Source organism: Dermacentor variabilis, unplaced genomic scaffold (genome assembly GCF_050947875.1).
Source record: "Dermacentor variabilis isolate Ectoservices unplaced genomic scaffold, ASM5094787v1 scaffold_12, whole genome shotgun sequence".
Taxonomy (NCBI): Eukaryota; Metazoa; Arthropoda; class Arachnida; order Ixodida; family Ixodidae; genus Dermacentor; species Dermacentor variabilis.
The window spans coordinates 56,356,540-56,368,702 of record NW_027460280.1 but is presented as its reverse complement, the minus strand read 5'-3'; the positions used below and the strand labels follow the sequence as shown (position 1 = coordinate 56,368,702).

At 47.2% G+C, this 12,163-nt stretch overlaps 1 protein-coding gene and 1 pseudogene across 1 annotated transcript in view; both read left to right on the top strand.

The window, feature by feature from the left end:
• Idua (alpha-L-iduronidase) overlaps positions 1-12,163 on the top strand; it is a 495,845-nt gene that overhangs the window by 52,657 nt on the left and 431,025 nt on the right. The window lies entirely within an intron of this gene.
• On the top strand, positions 10,767-10,941 carry LOC142566444 (U2 spliceosomal RNA; annotated as a pseudogene).

Below are 12,163 nucleotides of genomic sequence, written 5' to 3'. Positions count from 1 at the left end.
ACCACGGGGTCCTGAGGTCCGGCAGATTGAGTGGCGGGGAACTATACGTCGGATCGGGCACGGGACGCCGGTGTCTTTGCTCTGGCTGTATGGGAGGGCACTCGGAGTGTTCCGCCGTGTTATCTTGCTCAGCTTAGCCATTGAATTACGGCGTGACTACATTCAGGCTGTCCTATTTGTCCTGGTTGAGGTCTACGGCGTACGGCTGCGTTACTGTATTCAGCCTTTTACCTTCATTCTGCTCCCTGTGTTGTGAGATCCTGTAAAGGAAAAGCTCGAGGCTGTGTCTAATGAGCGGCGGCGCAAGTTCGTGTGCGGCCAGGACGCTCTTGCAGAGGGCTCTATGGCTAGTTTGTTTTCACGAGGCGGTAGCTGCAAAGATAGTCCAGCCGAAGGCAATGCTCGAGCAAATCCAGACCCAGGGCCAGCAGCAGATGTTCAGCACGCTCGCCGATCTCCTGGGCCACAAGTGCAACCACTGGGAAAGCCCCAACAGCGTCGCCATTCCTCGCCTGCGCAGCCTCTACGTCATCCTGGAGGCTCGCAACTGCTGCAGAACGGACCAGCACGCCGCCCACGCAGATGTTGTCGCAGTGGACAGGGGACCTGGTGTCAGCAGCAGGGAAGGCAGGAGGTGCAGGCGTGCGGCAGGAAAGCATTCGCGCTGGTGGCTTGGTGGGCATTGACCTCCCAGGCGGTCTTGGCTTAAACGGAGGTGAGCAGCTCAGCATCGCCACGAATCCATGTGCGTTCGGGCTGCATGAAAAGCGACCGTGCCTCGGGGACAGCGAATGGCAACTAGTGACGTCATTTCGGCATCCGGGAGTGGAGAAGCTTACAACAAGCTGCCGATCGATGCAAGTCGCTTCGAACCAAGCCGAGCACACAGCCTGTTGCAAGGGCGGCGGTAATTCGCCGGATGGCTCGGCACGTTCCCAAAGCTGCAGCGTGTCCAGGATGGTGTTCGGTGCTTCAGTGCTTTGGTGATGCGGTGAGCGTTCTGGCTGCCGAGGAAGCCGCCGCTCCTTCGGCTTGAGAAGCGGGGTTCGCAGCTGCAGTACCCGGTCACCCTCATGTGCAGCGGCCTCGATGAAGGCAGTGAACTGGATTCCGGTAGCTAATTGCCGGGCGTCAGCGCGATGTTGATGCGCTAACGCGGACGTTATTCCTAGCTGTGAACGCCGAGGTAGCCTTTGGTGTTTCTGCACAGGTAGTTGCGGGATAGGACCCAGCGTAGAAGCTCCGTGTTGTCCCAGCTTGAAACGAAGGTGCGTCGTGCATCCTCGTTCCTGGTACGTCTGTGCAGAGGCTCCACCAACTTCGGCGCGTCTTGCCATTCGGCGATGCTCAGGCGTTGGGAATCCTCTGGCGACGGCAATCTTGGCTTCAGTCAGTAGTGGTGGCGTGCGACACCAGACAAACAGGGAGAACTTCTTGTCCGTCTCGAACGATTGATGCCGCTGGAAAATGGCGATTCGATGAACGAGCATCGGCTTCACGAGGACACGCGAGAGCGCTTCTTTCTCAGCGTGCAGCGCCTCGTGTCCGGTTCTGAAGAAGGAAAGAAGAAGAAGAGACGTCGTACACTGCCTACTGTGTATTTTGCATGGTTTCCTGGTAAAATTTATTAAGTGTGTACTTGTTTATTGAACAGTAAAATAAGATTTGTATCACCACGTGATAAAAAAGAAGAAAACAAACGCGCATACAAACTAACGAACAAGAAAGAGCCTCTGCAATCTCTGACGTGACCCTATGCGTCCGTACAACGTCAACATCGACGGTGCTGGTGAGATCGACGTAAGCCATAAGCCAAGACGGACACCAGAAACAGAAAAAAAGACACCCACACACTAAATATTGGCTTCTTTTATTAGATTGGCGCGTCTCTTGGAATGCCTTTAGCAACTCATAGTGTGCGACCAATTTGGGGGCAATAGAGCGCGTAGTAATGAGGTAGCTGTTGCTGTCACTCCGGCGCTCTTCGCAGGAATCTAAGGTCTTTTATGGTCGCGTCAGCAGTGTGGTGGGAATCTATGGCACATGTGCAGCGTAGATTTAATGTTTATTTTGTTATTCTCTCTTCACTTGTCATTGACCTGCTCACTGAGATTCAGATGAATAAACGATAGTTTGAAGTAGACAATTTTGGACAATTTTATAGCGCTTTCGTACCTCTTCCGCTTTAGCGTTTTTCTCTGAAGGAGCAAATCTTATATGGTGCCCTGATATGGTAGGGGAAGTGAAGCTAATGCTGTATTTGAAAATTTCTTCCTCCTCTTCTTCTTCCTCTTCTTCTTCTTCTTCTTCTTCTTCTTCTGCTTCTTCTTCTTCTTCTTCTTCTTATTATTATTATTATTCCTCGATTTGCCCCTTGTTCGTGTTAAGCTTCCTAGCTGTTAGTCCTCCTGCATTATCTTGTTATATGTCGTTGCTAAGGTGAATACTGAATGCTGAATCGGTGATTTTTCCGGGCCAAGTCCCTCAAGCGACTGGTGGCTTTGACAGGCCCGTTTATTGTACTTCGTGTTCCTTTGTGCAATAATAATAATAATAATAATAATAATAATAATAATAATAATAATAATAATAATAATAATAATAATAATAATAATAATAATAATAATAATAATAATAGACTGACCTATCATGGAATATTCAAATGGCTCGAATTTGTGCGCGATTATGTAATGTTGCATGTGTCCTTTACCGTATAAGGAGTTATGCACCTACCAAGATTAAAAAGGTGATAGTGCATGCTTTAGGCTACTCACATATGAGGTACGGCATTCCCTGTTTTTTTTAATTACAGCGGATTTTGGAAACATAAAATTGATAACCCATTAAAAAGCATACTAAAAAGTGTTGCGTACAACCAAACCACAGATAACTTATTTCGAGATTTAGAAATGCGCGATTTCGAGTCTCTGTTTCGTTCAACAATTGTGATGCGTTATTTCTGGAGCAATGCTTTCCGAGAACCTGTCCATAAAAGTGTTGCTTTGCGTAGTCATGCCAGATATGTAGTTCCTCTGACATGAACTCGTTATGGAAAAGGACAAAGAAGGTACTACATCCCCCACCTGTTTAATAACCTTCCCAGTGCTGTACTGGATCAGACAACTTTGTCGGGATTAAAAAAGGCCCTCAAGGCAATGATAGAATAGTTTTCACATGTATAAGGTCTCTTTTGTTGTAGTGTGATCTTTACCAAAATGAATGTCAGACTGTTTCCGCTGTTTTCACGATTTTTTTTTCTTTCTTCGTTCTCGATAGGTTGTAACTTTGTTTACATATTGTGCCTTGTTTACTCAATTTTAATGGTTATTGAGCGCTACGTGTTTTCATTTGAACATTAAGTGTTGTTTACTGGGCATGTTTACCTGAAAAACCTGTGATACGTTCTTTCTTATGTTTTTTAGCTTGACATTTAGTTTGTCTGTAATAAGGTACATAGTGCATTTCCCTGATTGCCAGGTTTCTGCCATACAAGCCCACAGAAGGCTTCGGCAGACCGAGCAAAATTATATGTACAATTTGATTATTTGTAATAAAGATTATTATTATTATTATTATTATTATTATTATTATTATTATTATTATTATTATTATTATTATTATTATTATTATTATTAGAAGCTGCTATTGTAGCTCTAGTGCGCAGCTGTGCGTGATTGTCAATGAACTATCTGCCTTTGTCTATAGAGTATCCGCTGGTGTGCCCCAAGGTTCCGCGTTAAGTCCACTTCGCTAGCTTTTTTTCATCAATGGCGTTTCCTCAGCAATCCAGTAGCCTTTATTTCTTCTTTACGCTCACGACATCACACTTTTTAAGGAGATTCACACTACTGAGGGCTGCCGTTCTCTGCAGTCCGACCTATTTTTCTCTGAAAGGTGCCAGTTAAACGGACTGACTTTAAATTCATCTGAAACGAGAATTTTGTCGTATTCGATCGCGTGAAACCTGTAAAACAGTCTACTTTTATTCTGTTGACCGGGCGGTGTTTTAACCAGTCAATCAAAGAACGTCTATTACTTACAAAGGTAGTACATATTGGGCGGAATATGCGAAAGGAGGTCCGATAGCTCAAGCCTGCAAGGGAACCTCCTGTTTTGAGATGCATGAAGAGAAGTGAGTAACCAACAGTGATTATACTTTATAACAACTATTAAACATAATTCAAAGAAACAGAAAACGGTAGTGTAAGGACCATCTATTAGAAACGGGGTTAGCTTTCTTTTTTTATTGCATCAAAGGATGCACGTTATTTTATATCGTTTAGCCCGTTATTCAATAATGCTACTGTTGCAACTTGGGCTTTGTGTCATTCATAGTTATACTGTATACTTTTGGTAGCATACTGTTGTTATTCAAAGCAAACCTGGTGTTATTGGAATTGTAAAGGGATACGTTGTCCGTTACATTTATTTGTCATATACATTAATACAACTCAATAGTGTGGAATCGCACAAGGAATTCGAATAGCATTTTTATTCAGCGTGTTCGGAAAAAGGTAATGAGTCTATGTTTAAACATCGTTTCCCGACCTCATGCACCAACAACTTCTCAAGTCTCAGTAATCATCGTATATATATATACACTTCCGCCACTTAGCTGTAGACGTAGTGGACCGACGTCCTCTTCTTATGCAAAATAATTTCCAGAATTATTACGTGTTCCGTTCTACAATAGCTTCTCTTTCACTGAGGGTTCTGCGGATGAGTATACTTGGGACTACCTTCCGCGTTCCTGCAAATTTCGGCACACTCACCTCTCAGAGGAATGCGCTGTCACTTTCTCCATATTGATATCTTTCAAAACGTGTTGTCTTCCTTTATTTCCGAGCTTCCTACTTTTTCTTCAGTCATCTTTCTTGCTGCACTCCTCTCCTGTCTTCTCATAGTTTCTGCCTTCGTCCGTAGATGCGCTGTTTCTCTCAGTAATGTGGTATTAGAGGATTGTTACTAAATATGATGCCATTTATCCCGCTATTTCTGTTTTTTTTTTCATTTTTCTTTTTATCTTAACACTTTGTGATTTTAGTTGTGCTGGGGTGCGCTATGAACAGAACAACACAATATGGCACAGTGATAAAGATGCGGGAGCGCTCTAGAAACTGACGTTTACGGCAACTCCCCGTGTTCATATATACACATCACTGCACAGCCACTTGACGCGTCCTATCTATATTACTTTCGATTCAAGAAGCAAACAATACTGATAGCCATCTGCGTAGTTGTACTAGTACTAAAAATGATTATTTAATTGGGCCAATTTAAAGAAAAGCACAAGGAACATCGCACTATAATTTATGGAAGATCGATCTGTAAATACAGAAGTGCAGCGTTTCTGTGAGTTGTTCAGGTGCTCAAAATAACTCCACGAAGCCTGATAGACGCGGAGCAGCGCAATACGAGAATACGACCAAGAATAAGAAAGACCCACACACAGCGCTAACTTGTATCTCGGTGTATGCGTGCGCGCTGTGTGCGTGTCTTATTCATGGTCCCTGTCGCATTGCGCTGTTCCGCGTCTGTCCTGAATCTAAATCAACTAGCCAGGCAAGGTGCCCCACAAAGCAACGTGCTCATAGCATCCGCCCCTTCTGCTAATAGACTCGAACAAGCCCAGTTGCTCTACACGCTACCCGCGATTTCCAAAACGTTTGTTCGAACTAAAGAAAAAAAAATACACATGGCATTTCCGCGTTTCATATTGGTGGTACGGCCATTTCCGCTGGCAGAGAGATAAACCTGAGAGCTCAATTTTTCTCTGCGGTGGCACTTAGTTCAAAGGGTCATGTAAGACACTGTATTTCGAATCATGTGCATGCAATTTATAATTTTGATCACAGTTGGTGGCATGTTACATGCGATAAATCAGCGCGACTGTTGATGCGTCGCTTATGACAGTGATTCACTTGGAATGGGCGCCGTGTGCCACGATACAGCTGCGCGCGCAACACTTTTTTACATCATCGTCTCTGGTATACCATGCCCTGTTCAGATGGCCACAATGTGTAACTTCTTTCTCAGTTAGATGCAGACTGCTGAAGACGATGGGTGGTTTCATAGATGCTGCGCGAAGCCAGTATGATACAGCCTGTGGGAAGGATAACATGAAACCTACAGACAACAACGGAGCAATAACTTACACTAGCACATCCAAAGATTACCCCAGTCTCGTTAAGAGCTTTCCGCATACTTCACAAAATATGTCTCTGCCATTAAAGATCGGTGCGTGTCCTTTTTGCTGCGGCTATAAAGTTTGTTAGCGTAATTAGGAACGCCTTTCAGATACTTTGCCATTACGACGCTTCTCCGTTGCAGCCGTGGACACTGCTCACGCGTTTCCTAACTGTACAACTATTGTTCCTGTGCGTCACTTTCTTCTGAACATTCATTGATTTAAATTGATATAGAGATATTGCTAAATGGCTCGAAAATATGCTCTTTAGTGCACACAAGTGAAGTGATGGACCTGCGACGGTGCGCATGACGGATAGCAGTGATCCTATCTACGAAACGCTAGTATGTAGTGTTTACTGCGACTTACGGCTACAGCTAAAGAACATGTCTCGGAAGGCATCACGTCGAATTCAATTTCCTTTATTGTGCCTGATAGGACATATGAAGATCATATAAAAGATGCTACGTGACAGTTGTACACTAATAGTTACAATGGTTCGTGTGCAATAATGCTTTTAAAGAGACAAAATTGTTATGATCAACCAGACTGCTCGCACACTTCACACCGCCATGAAGGCATGTGCAAAGTCCGAGGCGCGCATTGCGTCGGCTCATCCAACCACAGTAGTCGAGATCGCTCCACGAGCCTTCGCTGCAGGAACCCACGTCACGCACCAGAATGCAATAGATGTACGTTCCACTCCAAGCCTGCCGTCTTGAGAAGCAGAATCCACGCCTCCATCTGCTGGTTGCCGCTAATGGCAGTAGCCTCGACGACGACCGCGAAAAGGGTTTCCATAACTAGTTGCGCTGCGTCAGCACATGAATAAAGCAGTGTGTTAGCTCTTCTGTTCCTGTTGGGTTCCGACCTCTTTCTTACACTTCCGATGATGAGAGAGCGAATAGCACACCGGGACCTGATCGCGAATGCCGCGCGATGGCCGTGATCGTGTCGCCATCATCGTCTTCAGGATCGCTCACTGAAACAAAGCCAGGGGAAGGTGGCGGAGTCTCCTCGGTTGTAGTTTTTGGCGACAGTGGCGGTGTCTCTTCGTCGATGTTGCCCTCTTCCGCCATAGAACCCTTCTCTGTCTACTGTACTTCAGCAAGTGTCGCGCGTTCGAGGGTGGAGAATCGTCCATCTGGGTCGGCGTGCACAACTCCTCGCTGTACCCGTCGCCGGCATCGTGGTCGTAACACGGCTGGAAGCCTTTATAGAGGAGGAAGTTGAGCTCTGACGGACCCGACGCGAGGTGCCGGTGTCTTTCGTCTGGCTTCGTGGGAGCGCACACTGAGTCTTCCACCACGTTGTCTTCGCCAGCTTTGTCATCGAATGACTGTGTGACGCCCTTCAGCCTGTCGTGCTCATCCTGGTCGACGTCTGCTGCATACGGCTGTGTTACTGCATTCAACCTCTGATCGCATTCTTGCTGCGTGTATTCTGCCATTTTGCGAAGGAAAAGCTCGAGGATCCGCCTAATGAGCGGCGAAAGCTCCATTGCGGCCACGACATTCTTGCAGAGGCATTTGTGGCTGGCTTCGTGGAGGCGGGGGATGCAGAGATAGTTCCGTTGAAGCCGATGGTGGGACAGGTAGAGACCCAGTGACTGCAGCAGATGTTCGCTCAGCTCGCCTGTCACGAGCGCCAGAAGTGCAACCGCTGCGAGGGCCTGAGCAGTGTCGCCATTCTGCATTTTCGTAGTCTCTACGACGTCATCCTGGAGACGCGCAAGTGCAGCGGCGTGGACTTGCGCGACATCCACGCAACTGTTGTTAAAAAGGCGAGAGGCGTCGGTGGCAGCAGCAGGAAAGGCAAAATGTTTAGGCGCGCCGCAGCATAGATTCCGGTCCGGCGGCTTGCTGTGGAATGAGCTTACAGGTGGTCTTGACGTAGGCGGAGGTGAGCTATCAAGCAGTTCTGTGAACACTGGCGTATTCGTGCTCAACGAGAGGCGAACGTTCGTTGGGGGTGGCCAACGGCAACGAGTCACGTCATTTTGGCATCTGGGAGCCGAGAAGCTCACAACAAGCTGCGGGTGGATGTAACTAGCTGCGGCCCACGCCGTGTACACGGCCCGTTGTATGGGTCGCAGCAGCGCTTGGCCCCATGGCTTGGTGCGTTCCGATAGCTTCATAGTGTCCAGCATGCTTGTCCGTATGGCAGAACGTTGGTGATGCTCAGACGCAGATCGTTGTTGCTGCCGAGGAAGCCGAAGCTCATGCGTCGTGAGAAGCAGAATCCACAGCTGCTGGCGGTGGTTGCCGTCGCTAGAGGCGGCCTCGGAGAACGAAGCGATCAGGATTCCTGTAGCTAGATGGCCTACATCAGAGCATTGGTAATGCGTTGACGGATGTTGCTTTTGTTGCCGAGGAACGTGCAACTCAGACGTCTTCGGGAGCAGAATCGACGGATGCAGCTGCTCATCGCCGTCAATGGCAATGACTTCGACGAACGTCGCAAACAGGATTCCCATTGGAAGTGGCGCTGAGCAAGCACGATTCGTTTTCGGTGCCGAGAACGCCAAAGTAGTGCTCAGTGGCTCGGAATGGGTAGATGCCTAGTAGGACCAAGCGGCAAAGCTCCGGCGTCTCCCGGCTGGCCACGAAGAGGCGTCGAACGTTGTCGTTTCTCCTGTATTGAGCAGCGGCTCCGGCAACGCAGACACGTCCTGACATTCGGTGACGTTCAGGCGTTGTGGATCCTCTGGCCGTGGCGATGCTGCCTTCTGTCGCTATTGATCGCGCGCGACCCCAGTGAATCAGGATGACCTTCTGGTTGGACTCGAGCTTAAGCTACTGCTTGAAAACGGCGATTCGATGAACGAGCGTCAACTGCACGAGGACGCGCGGGTCCACTTCTTTCTCATCGTTCCACGTCTCGTGCTCGGCTGTGAATAAGTAAACAAACATTCACGCAGAAATTTCTGTGTTAGACCTGTCGTGGTTGGTTATTGGCTATGATGTTGTGCTGCTAAGCACGAGGTCGCGAGATGGAATCCAGGCCACGGCGGCTGCATTTCGAGGGGGCTAAATACGAAAACACCAGTGTACTTAGATTTAGGTGCACGTTAAAGAACCGCAGGTGGTCCAAATTTCCGTAGTGTCCCACTACGACGTGCCTCATAATCAATCAGATCGTGGTTTTGGCACGTGAAACTAAAATTTAGTCATTATTTAAATTTTCTTTTGTTGCCTAAGTATACGTAAGCGTTGTGCGATTTGTGCATTTCCACAGAGCCCGGTGCATTAGCCATGTTATGAAACTTGATCCGATCAGTATAACCCCTTATCAACCCTCATCGATCGTTCGCATAGCATTTTTCATAGCGAACATGATAAGGGAGGATTAAGATAGATCTCCATGCCGCAATCCAAGCCTGTACCTTTGGTGGGAGTCGAAGCCATGACCTTTGTTGTTAATTAAGGTGAACTAAGGTTAATTTATCGAAGCTATTGCGAAACCACCGGTGCATTTTCTGAGGGAGGTATGTAATGATTTATTGATGGTTCGGATGCTTGTTTTGAGCTCGTTCTTTGTTGAAACGTACGGTGTTCTGTGTGTTTTATGCGCGACTGCACTGAATGTCTGCACTGTTCGTTTCACTTTGCTAAGCACTTGTAGCCTCTGCCTTAAGGGGGTATGAGCCATTTCATTTTTTGCTTGCTTCCGGGGGTATGATCCATTCATTGCTTTACGTGACGGACCAATTTCTCGTTAGGTAGGTATAGAAATACTTACTCATTTAAAAGGCTACGGCTCTCACGACTACGGTTTCCCTCGTAACTCATTGTGGAGTTTTGTGATGTTAGACCCAGTTGCTGCTGTAGGAAAATATTCACGCGCCAAGCGTCTCGAAGCTCTTCATTGCTCGAGGGAAGCGGGAAAAAGTGCTCTTAGGCAATTACAGCCAAGCGTTCGATGTCAATCGGGCTGCAGCGCGGGTGAACTGGTTGCAAACGGGCAGCTCCTTCTCGGGAAAGCAGACGACGTCGACACGCCTAAACTCGAGGAGGTAGAAAAATAAAGCGCCGATTTCAAATCATTATTCTCACGACGAGGAATATTTGATGAAATATGGATATTTCTCTCTCTGCGTAATTTCGCAGAGAACAAAGCCGGTCACCCGCACAATTGTAGTGCTTGTAGGATCAGTGAAAATGGCTCTACCTTGATTCTTCCGCTTCGCGGAAAAAAAAAAAAACAGTTCAGTGCCCTTCTGCTCTGTGAAGGTCGATGACCAGCGAAGCTGTGTATGTGGGCTCTTTAATGGCGAACTGTCCACTGCCGGGCTTCAAACGCGGTATGCACACAAATGGAAGGCGAGGTGCGACTAGTCGCTCCTCTACGATGTTGAGCCTCGGAAGACGATGAGGCATCGGGGGGTATACACACCCATGTATTCTTGGAAAACGCGGCACGACGCCTTTCGCTAACGAATCCCGGCACCTAGGACAGACGCGCACCTCACCGCTCTCCGAGGGCACAGACTTCTCATCCGTAGCCAAGGCGATCATGCGTTGGTCGACGTCCCGCAGTGCAGTAGTGGTTGTGAGCTCACTCGAAAAGCAACGTAGACATGGCCGACGCGCGTCAAAGTGTAGTATCTGTTCCTATCAGCTTAATATCTGATACAGGTTGTATTGGGACCTAAGATAGTATACTTATGTTTGAAAGTTGGCAGAGTGCTTAACGCCTCCTTCACCTCCGCCGCGGGTCGGCCCGGTATTAGCCCCGAGTACGAACTACAGGGGCGCTGCGAACGCCGCTCGTGTGACGTCAGGGCAAGTACTCGCGCTTGACGTCTGCTGCAGTTCGGGGGTTGTCCGGGCGCCTTCTGCAGTATTTTCGTTTGTTCGCTCTCGTTGCCTCTGCTTGTATACTTATGGCGGTCGTCTCAAATATATCTTTACGACGTCTTCGTTCGGGAAAATTGATTCAAGAGCTTATTTCTTAGACGACAATTGAGTTCTCAAAGGCAACGCTACAGTGCCAGCCGAAGGAGCGCGGACCAGCCCAGTGCGGCTTTTTCAGGCGCAGATTGAGAACCGCAAAAACATAGCATATAAGAATCCAGTTATGATACCATACCAGCAGCGGTGCAACAAATATATCACAAACGCTGGCTATATTTGACTTCTAGAACGTTTACCTTGATTTTAACCTGCTACAACAGGTTTGCTCAAGACGAGTAGTTCATGGTATAATATCGAATTTTTGCATTTCTTCACAGAAACGCTCGGCAGTAACACTGGGACTTAACTAACACTGCAGTTTACATTATACCAGCCCCACTTGCCTTGTGCAACTACTTCTCAAAATTAGGCAGTTCTTCATGTGTTTAATGGCAGTAATTTGAAGTAAAGCTAGTTGAGGCTTACAGTTGTTTGCAGAATACGAAAAGGAATGTACCAATTTATACTCCTTTTACTGTGCTACACGTTCAACTTATTTGAGCAATTTACTGGTGTTTGTTGCTTGAGGAATATACATGATGAATCGGCTTGGCGATCTCACACAGGCCACTCGGCCCACATTTTTTAGTGAGATATGAATTTTGGACTGCATGGCTGCAGCCAAAAAGAAGCCGAACCGCCATTTATTATTAGTATGGGACACATTGGGGGAAGATATAATTGCCCGGTGAAGGGTCAAAAATAAAGTGCAATACGTAAGGCTTGTTGTGCCTTCCTTACGAAGGTTTGCGAGGTTCTCTTTTATGTACTGACGAAGCGAATAGTGTTCCGGTTGTAGAGTTAAACAACACTGGATCGAGACATGGTGAAGCAGAAGGTGCTTGAATTTTCCTTTTCTAGGCAGCCTCAGCTGTGCGGCAGTACTAGACTATAGTTTAGGCATTGCAACTGGCGCTGTAAAAAACTGCTTTATGTTTTCAATTCGAGCTTGTACGGCACTGATGGGTTTCGCGAACAATGCGTGCCTTGCCATAAGTACAGTCGGTTGCTAACGTTGTTC